The sequence below is a fragment of the Otolemur garnettii genome, unplaced genomic scaffold (genome assembly GCF_000181295.1).
Source record: "Otolemur garnettii isolate 467f Iridium unplaced genomic scaffold, OtoGar3 scaffold00042, whole genome shotgun sequence".
NCBI lineage: Eukaryota > Metazoa > Chordata > Mammalia > Primates > Galagidae > Otolemur > Otolemur garnettii.
The window spans coordinates 2,687,578-2,706,489 of record NW_003852437.1 but is presented as its reverse complement, the minus strand read 5'-3'; positions in this window follow the sequence as shown (position 1 = coordinate 2,706,489).

The following is an 18,912-nucleotide window of genomic DNA, read 5'->3' as shown; positions in this document are numbered from 1 at the left end:
TTCTGGTTCAGTCTACCCAAATTGTGTTCCTCAATTTGCTTTTTTCTTCTAACAGTGTTCCCTTCCCTTGAAGCCTACTCTTCTGGATATTTCTGAGAGTTTCAAGTGAAATTTTGTAGATTGGAGGGTCATGTGGTAGTTTTTTTGGCTTTCATAAATGTCAACCACATAGACTTAAATGCTGAACTAAATAGCTTGTCTGCATAGCCAGCTTGCCTGCATTTAGACCACAGCTACCGTTCTTATTCATGGGAATTTTTTGTCAAACAGTTTTGCTAGCAATTTATCTAAGTTTTGTTTTGTTTTGTTTTTTTAGGAGGGGATGTGTATATATGTGTATATATTTGATTTGTCATCACAATTGGATTTATAGTTTTCAGGAAGAGTTTTATGGACTATCAAAACTATGATGCCACCATTATTCTACCACTGGAAGTGTGTTTATTGATTCCTAATTTTACTTGCTTATAATAAGACTATATGGTCGTTAGAAGTTTTACTTTTCAAAATTTTGTAAATGTGTAGACTTCTCTTAAATTGACAAAATTTAACCTTCTATGTGGTTTCACAGAAAATTATATATAAATTTTTCCAAGTTTATTTTAGTTGAATATAGTACTTAATTATTTAGTTACTCCATACGTTTATTTAGTTTTAATTCATTTGTCACCTCATTTGTCTGGTGATCTGACAGGTATGTGGTACAATTCAACTGTATTCTTTTCTTAAACTCTCTTTGTATTTCGAGTAAACTTTATGCTTCTAGCTATGCTTTCATTCAAGAAAAGTAATAAAAAAGTCAACTAGCTTTGCTCAACTAGATTTAAGGATGATTATCTTACTTGATACAAAGTTAACATCTCAAAATTTAGGGCAAATGTGTCTTTTTTTTTTAATCATCACAAGATGACTATTGCAGCTCCAATGAAAACATGTCCAAGAGTATTCACAGCTGCACAACTGTAATAGTCAAAAACTGTAGAAAACTCAAATTTCCATTTATGGTGCAATAGTACATCAACATCTCATGGAATTTTTTAAATGATGGAATACTATGAATATGCTTTGTAGCATGGATGGCTTTAACAAATATTTTATACATTTAAGATTTCATACCTAGGATAATTGATCTTTGGCGTTTAAAAGTTATGATAATGATTACATTTGGAGAGTGAACCTTATCAGGGATTGTCATAAGGGGACAGCGAGGATGCTGATCATAATCTAATTGTTGATATGAATGATTGTAACACAGGTTGTTTACTTTGTGAAAATTTATTGATCGGTATGTGTCTTACCCTCTGTGTATGTACTATCAGTAGAAAGCTTCAACCAATTCAAAAAGTTAGGAAAATATTAATAAAATTAAAAGCTCAATAAACAAGTTTAACAGCAGACTTTACAAGCTGAAGAGAAAATTAAGAACCCAAAAGGTCATCAAAAGGTAGTTAACTGATGAAACACATCAATCTGTATATCAAATGAGAGATTAAACTTAAAGGTTAATGGGTTAGTGGATTAATCTTGTAATTAAAAGATAAAGACTATAAAATGATTAAAGAAAACCTTAATGTATGATTTCATTTCTAAAATTGAGAGATATAGAAAGGTTGAAAGAGAATAATATAAAAATAGATACCTTAGAAATAGTAGTCGAATAAAAAGCTGATATTAAACTGGGATAGCAATGAGGGAAACCCCAAAAGAAATCAAAATACCCACTGAGTTTATAGCATGGAGTTCTGGATTTAGAGAGACAAGACATCTAGAATTCACAACAGAGGGTGTCAAAACAAAGTCATAGACAAACAGATCTAAAGATGTGCAAATTTTTTTGCACACATCTTTAACTGCATATTGATGAGTAAGATAAGTGATGATAATACCTGAGTTAGAGAAAGAAACATTTACAAGGAGCAGGCTTAGTACAATCTATACAGTTCATTCAGGGCTTGGAAGAGGTTTGTCCTTCTAGCAAAAATGGAAGGGAACCAGTTAAGTCTTCAGAAGGTTATTGCTGTCTAGCCTTAGAGTAAAGCTATCTTAGACCCACTCAGCAGAGCTTTAAAGCAAGCTTTGAAAAGACTGAACCATTACCAAGTAACTTAACTGTATTACAAAACAAATCCAAAGATATGTTTAAAGGAATGCCAAAATATATATATACAAAAATGAAAAATCAACAAAACAACAGCAATAGATAATGTAAAACTCACAATGTCTGGCATCCAATCAAAATTTATGAGGCAAATAAATTGAAGAAGAGGAACCTAATTCATAAAGAAGAGAAAAACAAACTAATAAAAACTGTCTGAAAAATTACTCAGATGACAAAATTAGTAGACAAGGCAGTTAAAAGACCCATAATGGACTACATATGTTCTAGAAGATAGAGAAAAGAATGAACAAGAAAAACAAAGAGATAGAAGAGTTAGAACAGAACTATATCAACTGCGAAGAATACAAATTAAATAACTAAAGAAATTTAATCCCATCACAGGGTAAGATTAAAAACAGATTATTAATAGTTACCCAGAGGGGGAAAAAAATACTGAGTTTAAAAAGATATAGCAATACAAACTACTGAAGTAAAACACTCGGGAAAAAGAAAAAGAGACCAAAACCAATTCAGCAGCAAACCAGTTGCTACTGGGGCAACGTTGAATTGCTTAACACTTCAGTAGTTAAAGAACAAGAAGGAAAGGGAACATAAAATAATTTTGAGGAATAGCCAAAATTCTTCCAAATTTGATGAAAATTATAAATACTCCAAAGAACTCAACCAACTCCAAGAACAAGAAATATAGAGTAAAACATGACATGAAACATCACAACCAACTTGATGGAAACCAATTATAAGGAGAATAATCTTAAAAGCATCCCAAGGAAAAAATATTCATTAAATTCAGAGAAATAACAGTCAAAATGGCATCTGAATTCTTTACAGGAAAATATGCGCAATAGAAGACAAAAGAATAACATTTCAAGTAAAGAAAAATATGAAGTAACAAAGTAATGAAAACGCCAACCTAGAATGTTAAATCCAGTAAAATCACATATAAAATCAAAAATAATAAGCAAAGTATTTTATTTAGAAAAACAAAATTAGATAAAATTAATTATTTTATGATCTTCACTGCAGAGTCTTAAACCTAGTGCTTTAAGCAGAAGAAAAATTATACCAGATGGAAATTTGAATCTATGTGAGTAACAAATATCACCAGTATTATTAAATATATGACCAAATAAAATATCATTTTTTCTCATTTTTTAAAAAATCTTTTGAAAATGTGATTGACTAAAGCAAAAATGATAGTGTAGCTAAGGTTTAAAGCATACACAAATATAAAATGTATACCAACGTTCATCCAAAGAACAAGAGGCAGGGGATGAAAGTACACTAGTGGAACACTCTTAATACAGAAAGAGAAATTATTTTAATGAAAGCTGTACTAAGATCAAGAAGTATATTATTAACCTAGAGCAACCACGGAAAAAATAAAGATAATAGGTCCTTAATACATTAAACACAAAAAATAATTGAATTAAGCAGTTTTGTGGGGGGAAGCAAATAAGATGTTAGATTTAACAAAGAACTTTAGGCTTGGCGCTTGTGGCTCAAGTGGCTAAGGCGCCAGCCACATACACCTAAGGTGGCGAGTTCGAATCCAACCTGGACCCGCCAAACAACAATGATGGCTGCAACCAAAAAAAATAGCCAGGCGTTGTGGTGGGCGCCTGTGGTCCCAGCTACTTGGGAGGCTAAGGCAGGAGACTCGCTTGAGCCCAGGAATTGGAGGTTGCTGTGAGCTGTGAAGCCATAGCACTCTACCCAGAGGGATAGCTTGAGGCTCTGTCTCAAAAAAAAAAAACAAAAAAAAAACAAAAAAAAACAAAGAACTTTATAATAAATAAAAAAAATACAATGCCCAACCTTTAACATAAAGTAAAAATAAAATAAAATATTTTATAATAAAACACTATGAATTTTGACATGTAAATGCTTGGAAAGAACAAGCTAGAATAAAATAACACACTAGAAATAACCCAGTGCTTGCACTATGTTTGAAGTCACTGTCACAGAGTGCACTGGGTGCAGATGCAGCCTGGTTGACAGGTGTTTTCAGATATTTTGGAATGGGCTTGCCATTGGTAACACATTTCCAAAATGGTTAACAACTCTGGGTAAATTTCCCAAGACAATAATGTCCTTAAGGAATATAATGATTTAATTTCTGAAATGTTTGAACATTAAAACTGCACAAAAATACTTCAGTTTTATATATCTCACAGAAAGCTTTTATAAAATATATCATTTACTTACCATATCACCTTATCCAAAGCTGCTAAAGTATTAAAAGTTGACTCCATGAAAACAGTTTTGACACTAGTCAATTATTATATAGATTTATGTAGAATCTATATAATATGTATTACAGAATTCAAATATTAATTTCCAATTTACTACCCATACAGATGCCATACATTTACTCTTCTTTTCATTGATCAATATTTAAATCATCTCCTTCTTATTTCTGGTTCCATTAGGACAAAGATGAAGGAAGCAGGGTAAAATACAAAGAGTTTAATGTGTAAATTTGTGGATATGACAAAAACATTTTTGAAGGAAATTAAGATTCAAATGAAATGATCATATATCATTTGTAGATTTCAATAAACCTTAGCCCCAGTACTCCAAGTGCTTCAAATTTGGCTGATAAGGTTTATTTCTTCATTTGTGCCATTAGCGTTTAACCAAATTAGTCCACTAGAGATTTTACAATACTCTGTACAAGATTCCATTTCTCTGCTAAATAATTGGTAAAATCACCATGAATGTAAGGGGAAAAAAACTATATTACACTTATCATGTATTGCGCATTTTTAATCATAGCAGAAACCTCACAAAATAGGCTTTTAATAGAATATAGTTTGATATACTCTGTTATTTGCATTATTTAAACCACTAGGGCAATTGTTTAAATGATCTCTAAATATGCATGCTCTCATTTTCAAAATAGTAGCCACTTGGTCTTCAAGTGAAAATATTAAAAAAAAACCACACACAGTTTACAGAGCTTTAAAAAAAGATTCGCATCATTAAGAAACTATGATAATGCCAGATGGTAGGTTGTCAACAATGACATCTTACAATGTTTACAGAAGACACGTATCACAATCTAGTCCAGGCAACTTCATTCTCCAACAAGGATCTTAGCTTATACTCTGCTGGTACCAGAAAGTCATTGATCTGGAAGTTTATTTCCCTGTAATCAAGGTGAGAATTACTGCAGTATATATTTCCTACTTTCATTTTTACCGACTTCCCCCACACAAATCTATATCATGCTGGACCTGAGAATAAACAATGCATAGTCTCAATCAGAGAGGGGGAGAATGGGAGCTGCCACCATCACTGGTTCATAGGCAGTTCTGAAGTCTCTCAGGGTGGGCAACGTGAAGGCCCTCAGCAAGAAGTGGGCAAAGATCCTTGTTCAGACTCTGTACTGACTCTGTACCCTCTGCTCAGGCAATCACTGTGGCTCCTGTTTCCATCTCTTGAGAATTTCCTATTGGCTCTGATGCTCATTGGTCACATGTGAAGTGACTGGAAATACATCTTGGAGGCTGACCAGTGTTTGCAATCCGTTTCCTCATAATAGGTGAGTAATTGTGGCCATAATGACTATATCAGAGATGATTAAAATAACAGACAGCAACAGTTTCCTTACCTTCCCAGATGTCTGTGGCTATTGTAACGGACATTTTTCGTTCCTTCCCACCTCACATCCCTTCTACTGTTTTCTTGGTATTAGCTACAAAGGAGCAAAGCGGATTTGTCTTAAGAACCATCGCAGAGACGTTGCTATCATTTGCCCCGCTTTCTACTTCGGCTTTTTCTCTAAATCTATGAGTTACTCAGTTATCTTTTCAATGACTGTTTTTTTTTTCCCCCTAAGATAAACAGTGTTTCTGTTATATAAAACCAAAACTCAAATCCAATTTTGGATACTACTCTGTAAAAGAGTCCATATTCGAGATTCAAAAATTTAGAAGAGACACGTCAAGAGTTCTGAGAAAAAAATTACCTGTTGTGCAGAGCAAGAATTCTTACCTGGGATCTTCAGATGAGCGTTAGGGGACTCCTAAACCTATAGCACTTATATATAAATGTATTTTTTGGGTATTTGTACCTTTCATCAGATTCTTAAAGAGTGTGTAACCCATAAAATGCTAACAACTACTGCTCTCAAGATTTATTTTTGGGCTCGGTGCCTGTGGCTCAAGCAGCTAAGGTGCCAGCCACATACACCTGAGCTGGTGGGTTCAAATCTAGCCCGGGCCCTCCAAACAACAATGATGGCTGCAACCAAAAAATAGCCATGCATTGTGGTGGGAGCCTGTGGTCCCAGCTACTTGGGAGATGGAGGCAGGAGACTCGCTTGAGCCCAGGAGTTGGAGGTTGCTGTGAGCTGTGATGACACAGCACTCTACCCAGGGCAACAGCTTGAGGCTCTGTCTCAAAAAAAAAAAAAAAAATGAAATAAAGATTTATTTTTGGTTTTTAACTAGCATAAGGAAGTATATTAGTAAAATATTTTCTTCTAGCACAAATAGATACACGTATTTTAAGACTGGTTTAATACCTCATTACCTTAGAGAAATTTACTTGGAAATAATTATAGCTACTCAATATTGGAATGTATCTATAAAAGATATCATGAAATATATTTATCTGAAGGTCCTTAAATACAGTGTAAATTCTTTGATTTAAATGTCTCTCCTCCAAAAGAGTGAGTTGTATATCCTATGTATTTTGAGCCAATGCCAATCTTATGTTTTAAGATTCCACCTTTTGAATTGAAATAGGATGGTATCTAAATACAAAATAACTTCTGGTGTAATCGTTCTGGGCCATCAGATATTAAAAAGGATATCAGAGCAAAGACATTAACTGGACAGTTTTCAACTGAGATGTGAAAGTGAAGACTGTCTGCAGTAGAGTTGTTATGTGGGAGGGTAAGGGCCTGAGGTGAGGGCACACTCCTTGGCAGGACCACTCCCCGCATCCAAATGTTTACTTGTAAATGTCAACCTGAGTCGGTTTCTTTTGTTGTTGTTTGCTTTTGGTTTTGGTTTTTAGCAAACAGATCTCTTTATTTTTATAAGAGTATTAAACAGATTCAAAAATGATGGCAAGGAAAATAAGAGTGTTTCAATCAGAGTGAAAAACAGACTGCGGACTCAAATACACAGCTTTGCAGGCTTTGGTGTTCCTACCAATCTGGTGGAATAATTAATTGGAAAGTGTTTCGTCTCCTGGCAGCTCTTGGTAGAACTCAGCAGCTATCACAATGTACACAAATGTCTTGTCCACCAGTGGAAGGCAGAACATGAAGGAAACAGTGTGTGATTTACACTGCCAGGGGAACTTGGAAGATCAGTCTACTTATGCAAATTGGAATTTAGCCCAGAATCTATTTCTGATAAAGGGAAAAGAAATTAAACATTTTAATAAAGTCTGGGAATATTGTTTATTGGGGATATGGCACACATTTCCTAGGCTCCGAAATTTCTTTTTAATTCTGCAAGTGCTTCTCTTGATATACTGGTATGCCTTTTAATTTTAAATAACCAGTTGCTTATCTATTTGCTTTGTAAAAGATCTTTTTGACAGACTCTGGTTTCCAGTCTGGTTTTGGCTCTTCCCTGCTAATCACAATGGATAAATTTCCTAGGAATTATGTTCAAGGGAAAAAAATCAATTCTAAAAGGTTACAGACTATATGATTCCATTTCTATAACATTATTAAAATAATATTTTAGAACTGCAGTGCAGATCAGTGATTGCCAGGGTTTGAGGGGGAGGATTGTGGTTTATAGTTATAAACAGCCAACCCACGGTACTCTTTGATACCTTGCATCGTGGTAGATACATAGATGATAAAACTGTATAGAACTAAATAAATGTATCCAGACGAGTGAGAGTAAAACTATGGCAATCTGAATAAGACCGGTGGATTGCATCAATGTCAACATCCTCGTGGACATTATACCACAGCAGAATGCTTGCTGACTTGTCCTTGAGGCACTTGGACTTATTGGTAATTGTCCTGACCTGCCACTTTTTGCTTGTTTTATTCCGAGGTATGAATGGGATTATCACAAGTACCAAGTTGACACCAGTAGGATCAACTGCTCTCAGGAAGAGTGAGCAGTGCAAGAGCCAGCAAGGGCTCAGCAGGTGAGTGATAAGCAAACGAAGATGATAAAGAAACACTAGGAATGGTGCGTGTTCCCTTCAAAGCTCAAAATAAGCACTGATTGCTGCTTGGGTTCTTAATCCACTTACCTGTGTTTAAAACATGAAGGATTTGAAAGGTTCACTCAGTTATTTAAAATCAGTATATTAATCCTGGCTTTCAAAGAAAAATTAAAACTCCTTATTAGTGTTCTTTCCGAGCGACTTTTCCCATCTGTTCTATTTTAATTTGGCTGGAATTTCAGCATTAAAACACGGAGTGAAGACAAGTTAATTATGAAATAACTTGATGCTGCATTTAAAGATCTGTTGAAGTGTGAAATGATTCCCGGCCTTGGCTGCAAGGCTGAGTAATGGAGCACCCAGAAGAATCCTGACCTGGGGAGACCTGAGACAAAGAAACCCAAGGTGAAAAACTGTGGATGTGGCAAATTGATTTACCTCAAGACTCAGCAAAATTAAAGTTCATTATACAATTTTTTTTTCATGAACAAAAGAAGAAATAAAAGCTATGTCTTTATAAATCTGCAATGATCCCACAACCTTCCCTCAGTTCTTACATATCTTTCCCCTTTTAATTTTTACCTTTGGTCCGTTCCTCCTCTCGCTGGTGAGGGGACATGTACTTGCTTATATGTCAAAGAAAAGGAGGTCTGTTTGCTCCATGCTCTTTGATTTCTTTTTTTTTTTTTTTTTAGTAAATCATAGGTGTGTACATTGATGCGGTCATGGGGTACAAAGTGCTGGTTTTATATACAATTGTAAATATTTTCATCAAACGGGTTAACATAGCCTTCATGGCATTTTGTTAGTTATTGTGTTAAGACATTTATATTCTACATTTAGAAAGATTCACATGTACCCTTGTAAGATGCACCATGGACACTGTCACTGGGTAGTTACTCTACATCCAGCTTGATTCTATTTCACTTCACCATAACCCTCATTCATTTACCCGCAAAGGCTGCCCTGTGTCTGATGTGACAATGGACAGAGGTCTGATCCTACTTTCCAGGACCTTCCTACTTTCTAACCCAGCCCCACTTACCTGTGCCCCTAGAAGGCAGGTGAGTGAAATGAACTCAACAGTTTCCACATTAAAGTATGCTCCTTACCAAGTCTATTCTTCCCTCAAAAAATGAAATCAGAAAGCAACATGAGAAGGAAACAAGAACTAATAAACTTTAACAATAGGTATTTATACCTTATGTGAAGAAAAATATATATTCCTTTTGTTATTCAAAATTAAGATACTCAAAATGAAAAAGCCTACTTTACCTTGAAGTCTAAACTAGAAAAGCATCTCTGTTAGGCAGCAGCAGGAGCGCAGAATAGAATCAATACTAGACCCAAAAATCTATGGTCAGGCCATATCTATATTTATTCAGATTAATTCAAATTCTTCAAGAAAGGGTAGTGGTATAGGAAAATCAAATCCAAAAGTTCAGCACACCTTATGGTTTTATCATTTTACAAAGGTAACACATGTTCATTTTTAAAACTCGATATATATGTATATATATAAATACATATTATATATACGTTATATGTATTACATATATTTGTCATCTAACGAATTCATAAACTCATCCTACAAAAAGTGTTAGATACCTCATTGCATTAAAGTCACCTTCAAAGCACTCCCCTTGGGAAGCTATGCACTGGCACCAGCTGCTAGTCCACCCTTTAAAGAAATTTTGGCAATCTTTTTTTGGAATGTCCATCAGAGGTGTCATCTTAAGAAGTCTGACAATTAAGTTCACAAACTTGCCACTGTGCACATACATTGGTAGCACTGTACAAACAGCCCAGTAGGGTTTAATAACCTTGGTATATCAGTGTCTCACAGCTGTGGTTGTGTTGACACGAGGTGGTGTCTTGCTTAGTGTATTCAGTATCATGGTTGTGTGTTTTTAGGTGCTGTAGCGAGAATATCAGAGCTTGAATTAGAGTAATATACAAACATTAAATTTCTGGTTAAACTTGGCAAGAGCAGAAGTGAAATCAGAAACCTATTCATTCCAGTTTATGGAGATAATTCCATGAAGAAAACGGCAGTGTACAAATGGATTAAATGTTTTTCCAAGGGAAGCAAAAGGGTCACTGATGAAGAAAGGTCAGGGCAGCCAGTAATGAGCAGAACTGACAAAAACATTGCAAAATTTCTTCAAATTGTGCATCAAATCATCAGCTGATTGTGGGAAGCATAGTAGACCAAGTAAACATCAATAGAGAAACAGGAAAATTTTTTTTTTTGATACAGAGTCTCAAGCTGTTGTGCTGGGTAGAGTGCTGTGGTGTCATAGCTCACAGCAACCTCAAGCTCTTGGGCTCAAGTGATTCACTTGCCTCAGCCTCCCAAGTAGCTGGGACTATAGGCACCCACCATAACGCCTGGCTAGAAACAGGAAAATCTTAACTGAAAATATTGGCCAACAACTCATGGCTCTTACATCACAACAATATACCAACTCACACAGTACTGTCAATGAGGGAGGGGTTTTTTTGAGACAGAGTCTCAAGCTGTTGCTCTTGGACGAGGTGCTGGCATCAGTGCATAGCCGCCCAAGGGGAGGTGACTGCAGTGACAGTCAGCAATGTGGTATGTAGCACTGTTTCTAGGACAAGTTCCTGAACTTAACTGTCAGGCCTCTTATGGATTACACGACAAGGCAGCTACGACTTCTTTTCCAAGGTTTTTACCTCAGTATGCTCTTTTATACTATGGAACAAAATAACACTACTCCAGTACCAACGACTCTCTTTTTTAAAAAACGCAGTCGCACAAACATTTGCATTTCTCTCTTACTGCTGCTCCTAACACAGTCTTCATTACAAGATTTAACTCAAGTAACTTCCATTTCTCAAAAGGATTTATGGGTGTAACATTGAAGACTGTCACACATCAGCATTTCAACAGACCAGCAAAGCTCATGAGTGCCCTGCACTGAGCTTCTCCTCATGTTTAACAGTTCCCCAGATTGCTGCATGTCTGGCATTCTACGCATTTCCTCTGGGCTGACTTTTTTCTTGTTTCAATAAATATACCTTCACTACTGATTTCAGGGAGAGTCCACAGTGGCAAACTTTCTTCAACCTTTTATCACCCTTGAAAGAAGAGTTTGGCTACAAAGAGAACTCCAGGTAGACAATGAGAATTCCTGTAGCATTTCGAGGATATCACTTCATTGACTTTTGGGCATCATTTCTGCTGATAAGAAGTCTGCTGTCAGACTAATCGGGTTTCTTTTGTAAATAATATAATTTCTCTTTATTGCTTTTAAGATATTATCCTTATCCTTGTTCTGCAAGTTCACTCCAATGTGTATAGGTGTGAGTTTATTTCTGGGTATCTGATTAGCACTCAGTTTGTACTTTAAATCTAAGAAACTATATCTCTGGTTCTGGTAATTACTCAGCTGACTTCTTGTCAAATAGTGATTTCTTGGGAATTCTCTTTAAGTATCTCCTTCTATGAGGTGCATATTGGAACCTCTCTTTCTAATCACCAGGGCTGGTGACATATGCTTCATATATTTGATGTCTTTGTCTTGCTAGGTAACTCACTACTCCTTTACTAAGTTATCCGTCAGCTATGTCTAGTCGAAATTTATCTTCTTTTGAGGCTATTTTCTTGAATATCTTTTTTCTTATTTCCAAAATTGATGATTAGTTCTTTTCTATATTTATCTATTGTTATTATATCTTTCTTTTAATTCCACAGCCTCTTGTTAGGTTTCTTTTAATTTCATATTATTTTCCGTTCTTGTTTATAATTACTATAGTTTCTTTGCTTGCTGAAGATGCAATTCTACACTCACAGTGACACATCACGTGCCCTATCTGTGCCTTGATTTCCTCATTTATAAATTGAGGATAATCATACCTACTTCATAGTGCTACTGTTTTGAGTAAATAATATAATACATGTAAACTCCTATATTTTCTGATGTCAAACACGATTATGCTTTAACCCTCTTCAGAGTGTTCTATTACTTCTATTTCACTGACAGTAAATGGGTGAGCTTTCATGTTGAATTTGTTGGACGTCTCCCTTAGCAGTATTTTAACTTGTGTACAGTACAACGTCTTGCAGGCTAAACTTGAACACAAAGGCCTTCCCTGTCTCCACTTTCACCATTCCCGAAGTTTCTTTCCAACTGGCCCCATGTCTTAACCTGAGTGTTCCTGTCCCACAACTGCACCAAAGACATTGAAGGTCTGTACTTGGATGGGGGGAGAAGGGGATGGGGGCAGGGAGCTTATCCCAGGTACTGGCTGTTCCAGCTGCTCCTCTGCCCACCACACAGCTTAAAGAAGTCACAGCCCTCCACAATGAGCCAGCTCACTTCCCTGACTCCTTGAATAGGAAAATTCCCCCCAAGCTCCCAATTTTGCACAATGACTGTGGCTCATGCTTTCCACCTTCTGCCGGCTGTCGGGGCTCTGTCACCCTATGGAAGTTCAGTGCTTATTCCTGTTTCTGGAAGCCAGTGTGTCCGCAGATACAGCTCTAGTTTCTCCTGTGTGTTTCTCTTCCTTTTTTCTTCCACAAAAATGTAAATTTTGAGTGGGCCACATTACTTTTACTTCAGAATCTATTGATCTGTCATTTCTAGGTACTTGTTTGTTGGGAGGCAACGGTAGTGGCGATGTGTAGGGGAGCATTAGAATTCAGCCTTACAGTAAATGCTAAATGCCATCTTGGCCAAAGAATATTCAGAGGTTTGTGACGAAGAACTTCACTCTCTGCCAAAAAAAATTCACACTAAGCGGCTCCAAGTTCCTTCTGCCCCGGTGCTACCTGAGGGCTTCTGTGGCCTGACCCCACAGAAAACAGGCAGCGCAGCCGTCCTCTCTTCCTCCATCATGTGAGTTCCATTACTCCCCCTCTCCCTGCCTCCGCCCTGTCCCGCTGTCCTCCAAAGGGAGAATTTTACTAGACTGGTGCCAGCCATCAGCTAAGCTGCTTTGATGCCTTTTCCCTTCAGTGTTAGATATGCGGCCCATCCCCTGAAGCCTGTCCACTGAGCTTTCTACCCCTAGTTTGGGGACTTTTTTCTAGTATGGTCTACTTTAAGAAGTACTGAATCAATCCCAATATTTTAGCGTATTTTTATAAAAAAATAATTCACCTGTTTTCACCTTTCTCAGCCTTCATTCACTCATTCATTCATCAAAGATTACCAAGTTTCTACTTTGTGTGAGGTCATGTCCTACAAACTGGGGGACAGAGGTTCTTACCCTTGACCAATCACTGTCATCATCTGAGAACTTTTAAAACATAAAGATGTCATGGCCCCATCCCCAGAGACTCTGAATGAATTAGTCCGGGGCACAACCTGAGCATATATGAATTTTTAAAGCTCCCTGGGTGATTCTAAAGTGCAGTGAGGATTGAGAACCATGAGAAGACAACAGCATAAATAATCTAGACTAAAAGTTAAGGCCAGAATGCCCTAAACACTTCAGAGAGTGCCCTGAGGACAGCATGGCAGCAGGCCGGTGTCTTTGGACTGCCCAGCGCTGCCTGGCCCCTCCATCTTGGTTCAGCCTCACTGACCACAAATTTAGCTGCAGCTCAGGCAAGAGATACTGTGCATTTGACTCAAACCGAGCGAAGAGAACATGCCAATATCACTAACTTTTTCTTATACCACCTTTCTCTGGCGAAAAGTGCATAAGGGCATGGAAAATACTGTGGCTGCAGCCCACCCAAACTCAGGGATCATGCGGTGTTGGCAGAGAATCAGGCATTTCTGAATGCCTCTGAAATGTCTATGGCTAAGTAGGGGCAACAGCTCATAGGGAGCTCCTCAAGGGAGGTCTCTGTAATTCTATAGAGTAACAGGCAGTTTGTTGGCATTGTTAAAGCAGTGCACAGGAAGGGAAGATGCTTAGGACATCCCTGCAGTCTGAGGGTCTTCTGCTTCTCTGGCATGATGAAGAGTTAAAAGCAAGAGAATCCTGCAGCCTTGACCCCTTCAGGTGCCCCTGGCACTAGTAAGTCCTCTCTGGCGGTTCCAGTGCTCTGTCCGCCTGGGGCCTGGCGCCCACATCTGGCAGGTGCACAGGTGGCAGGAAGGACTGCTGCCCATGCGGACAAGGTGCTGAGAACCGGCCCTTCCTCCCACAGAAACTATATATAGGCTGGTTCTCCAGGATGTGCTTCTTGATATGGAGTGAAGGTTCATTTTTCTTCTTTTTTTCTGCCAAAATCCCCCTCCTGACAGTGGCACAGTGAGAAACCAGCCCGTCCTAGAAGTGGAGAACGCCCGGGGCAAGGAGACGTCAGCGGCAGCGTCATTCCCCGAGCTCTCCGGCAGGGGGCTCCCGTGCCCGCCGCCGCCGCAGCGGGCAGCTGCGCGGACGATTATGCAACGATGAGGGCGCAGGCTCGGAGCTGGGTGCTGACGCAGGCGGAGTCGGGAAAAGGCGGGCACATCTGGGGCCCAAGTGGCCCATTTCCCCAGAGGGGCGGACGGGCTCTCAGGAATCGTCATCCTTCCCATGAAACCCTGGAAACTGCTTAGTTGTTTTTCTGGTTGACTTGCTGCTGCGTGCAGCTGGCAGCTGCCTGTGACCCGGGTGACGCTAGCTCAGTGCTCCAGATTGTTTCTCCAAAAGGGACTGCCCTGGTTTTTTGTTTTAAGACTAAATAATGATAGTTATTATAGGCACCCTTTCCTGAACTGCCCGTATATGCCGGGGGCTTGATGTGCACGGTGTAGGCTTTATCCTGCAGCGAGGGGTCCCCGCAGCGCCTTCCTCAGGCCTCCCTGCTGGGTTAAACGCAGCTCTTCGGAAAGGGACAGCGGGAGGCAGGCAGGGGCGCAGCGGAGAGGAGGCGTCCCTCCCCAAATTTATTCGTCCCCTCACCGAGAGAGCTCGTGTTTAGAGAATGAACAGGGAACTGAATAGTGTTTGATTTTTCATAAATCACTTTCATCTTGCTGCTATCTCACTGTTTAAAAGGCTTTTGTTTTGTTTTAAATTTCCTTTAAATATGTCAGTGATCTTTCTAGATATTGTATCCTAGAGGTTTCTGTTAAAAGGGGAGAAAGAAGGTTCTTCCCGGTAGGAAACAGGGCTGCTTTGCCTCCCTTTCCTCTCTTAATTATGTTATAGGGAAAATCATGAAATAATTTTCAAAAGAAATGTAAGAGGTTTATACCAGGCTTGCTTCACTGTGAACCCGGTGACGCTAGGCTCCAGTGTTCTTGTTTGTTTTCCAAAACGAACTGCCCTGTTCATTTAGAAAAATTTGGAAAATACAAATCCAGAAAAAAAAAAGCATAATGTATGTGTATAATCCCTTGAAATAATGATAATTGTTATTAACTTTACAATATCAACTGATGGTCCTTTTTAAAACATTGTATATGTGTGTTATGCTTGAAAGTTACAGTATTCTTCATACTTGTTAAAATCTATTGTATTACAAAGCATTTTGATAATTTTTAATACTTGTGTAGTATTTTTATCATGTATCATATAAATGTAGCATAATATATTCTGTTAATTCAGTGAGATACACAGGAAAGCTATTTTCACTATTTTTACTAGTTTACTACTGTAAACACCACAAGGATAGTAGTTTTTTGCATGCATTTGTATTTCCTTAGGAAAAATCAATACAAGAGAAATTGAAGATCAATGGATATTTGAAGCTACACAGTGTGTGTTTGCAAATGCTCAGACTTCTCCTAAGGCTCTTTCCAAAGACCTTAGATTATGGTGTAAGCAACAAAAGAGCCATAGCTAAAAAAAGAATGGAGGTGCAGTGGTAGACGATGATATTAAAGCTATACAAGACTTGATAAGACAATGTCCTTGCACAGACTGATGCTTTTATAGGCACTCTGGACCTGCAATGGACTAAATATAGCAGAACCTCCATAGTTGACCACCTCCCTGCATTGTCCTAATTCTCGTAGACTAGACTTGTACCACATGTATACATCAGTACAGTGTACCTGGTTCCTTATGGTGAACGCTCCATATGTTGAGCAGTTTGTTACAGTCCCTTGGATGGTCAACTTACAGAGATGCTACTGTATTTGTATCCTGTCATAATTCATATGCTGAAGCCTAATCCCCAGTGTAATGGCATCAGGAGCTAGGGTTTGGGAGAGGTAATTAGTTCATGAGAGTTGAATGGCAGTAGTACTCTTATAAAAGAGGCCCCCGAGAACTTTCTTGCCAGCTATCACATGAGGACACAGCAAAAAGACAGACATCTATGAACCAGGAAAAAGGCCCTTCAGCAGACACTGATTCTTCCAGCACCTTTCTTTCAAACTTCCCAGCCTCCAGATCTAAGAAAATAACATGTGACCCGTTCTATGGTCTTTTGTTATAACAGCCCAAGTGGATTTACATCCAAGAAAATTAGAGAGGGACTGTTCATGGGGATCCAGCTTGGAATTATTCCTGCATTTGGTTACTCAACTATGGGAACTATAAAGACCTACCATGTTCAAAAAGTCTACATAGAATTCCAGTGATGTTTGCTCCAAAGTAGCCTCAGATAAGGCAAGATTGTGGCATCCAGGAAAGGGATGACTTTTGAGAAGCCTTTTTCATCTTGTGACTCAAACCCAGGGTGTGGGTTGTACGTACAGGTGTGCACATGTCACCTTGTGGTGTGCATATGTGCATGTCCTCAGGGATGTCGTCATCCTTATTTTAATTGAATGTGAAACCAGCAGGAACTTGTGCTAGGAAAGAGAGACAATTAAGAAATAGCTGTGCTTTGGTGAAGCAACTCAATTTACTGAAAAGCAATTTGCCAAATGCCCAATATGCAAAATTTTAGGGAGTATGTTTAGGAAGTTTTAGTTTCCTCCTCACCTTATGCTTTCCCCGGTCCTTGTCTCTGAGGCAATATTGTTACAGAGGTAGGGTCAAGTTCAGAGGCATGAGCAGGAATTAAACTACAACTTGTAAACAAAAATCCTCAATGAGTCAGAAAATTGGTCATTCATCAAGGTAATTTGAGCAAATTGGCTTTCAACAAATTGGTGCAGAGCCCTATTTTGGCATTTTCTTCTGGAAATGTCTCCTTTTCCTTTTTTCAGTCCTTCCCCATTCAAAATTGTACTTCACCTAGACCTTGAGATTGTGCCATTCACAAGTAGAACCTCAAAATTTACCACCTGCCGTGGGAGGAAAATAATTAATCATTGGCTGGCTAAATGTTTACATGGAATCTTAGAGGACCTGAAAAAAATATTCAATAATACATTCAAAATCTACAAGGTGATGGTGATTTGGAAATAATTTCTCTCACCTATTGCAACCTGCCCTCCGGTTCCAACCATGGTCATAGGCTGCAGTTGTTAGAGAATACCCTCACTTCTCCCTTTGTCCTCAGCACCTTCTGATCGCCACCTGCTGATTAAAAATAAGTAACAATCATTACTCCCTCCCCTTGCTTCTGCTCCTAGGGTGAGTTGCCAGGAATCTGATCCACTGATGGACAAGGGCTTTTAATGACTCTGAGGTTGGCAGTAAGGACGGAGCCCTCACAGTGATCTGCCTTCTGCGGGGGAGACAAAGGGATGAGCAGATATTTTAGACTGAGATTAGCTTCCTGCTGGTTTCTCTTAAGTTTTCCTAAAATAAAAGTACATCTTCTCAGCTTGATTGCATTTTAAAAGCCTTCTACTGTCACAGCCTTAGTAGACGCTAGACTCTAGGGAGGATTAAAGGTGGTAAGGATGGTAAGAAAGGTGAACTAGGATGAAAATTGCCCTCTCACACACAGGGGCATAGCAAATACTTGTTAAATTCATGCCATTTGTGGTGCATCATTATGGTTTCTGCATAGGAAATGCCAAGTTTAATATACTAACACGTGCAAAGGGATAAAGCATATTTACCAAAGTTTCCACACAGGGTGTTATATGTTAAATGGTAAAATGCCAAAATGCTCCTGAACTTGACCAGGACAACAAGGATGTTAACAGAGATAATACGGAAAGCAAAATTGTGAATCAGGTGGTGAAATGATTAAGGAGGATGGAAGAGTGAGCTGAAGCCAGTGTGCATCAGCTCACAGTCTGAAAAGCAAAGTCGAGGTGGAGATGAGTACTGGATGCAGCACACTTTCACCCATCATTTTGGAAAAGCTGAGACCAGGTGCCCATTTAAAGTCAACCCTATAGAACTCTAGAGCTGGGGGTGGTGCCTGTGGCTCAGTGAGTAGGGTGCCAGCCCCATATAACGAGGGTGGCAGGTTCAAACCCAGCCCCGGCCAAACTGCAATAAAAAAACAGCCAGGCATTGTGGCAGGTGCCTGTAGTCCCAGCTACTTGGGAGTCTGAGGCAAGAGCATTGCCTAAGCCTAGGAATTGGAGGTTGCTGTGAGCTGTGTGATGCCATAGCACTCTACTGAGGGTGACAAAGTAAGACTCTGTCTCTACAAAAAAATAAATAATAATAAATAATAATAATAAAAGAACTCTAGAGCTGGAAATGATTTCTGTGCAGGAACAAACCAGATTTGCTGTGGACCTACCATGAAAGAGCATTAAATATGTAGCCCTTTGTACAATTGAATGGTACAATGCACAATATATGTGTGTGTGTGTATACACAATGCAATATATATGTGTATGTGTGTGTATGTGAATATACAGTAAATT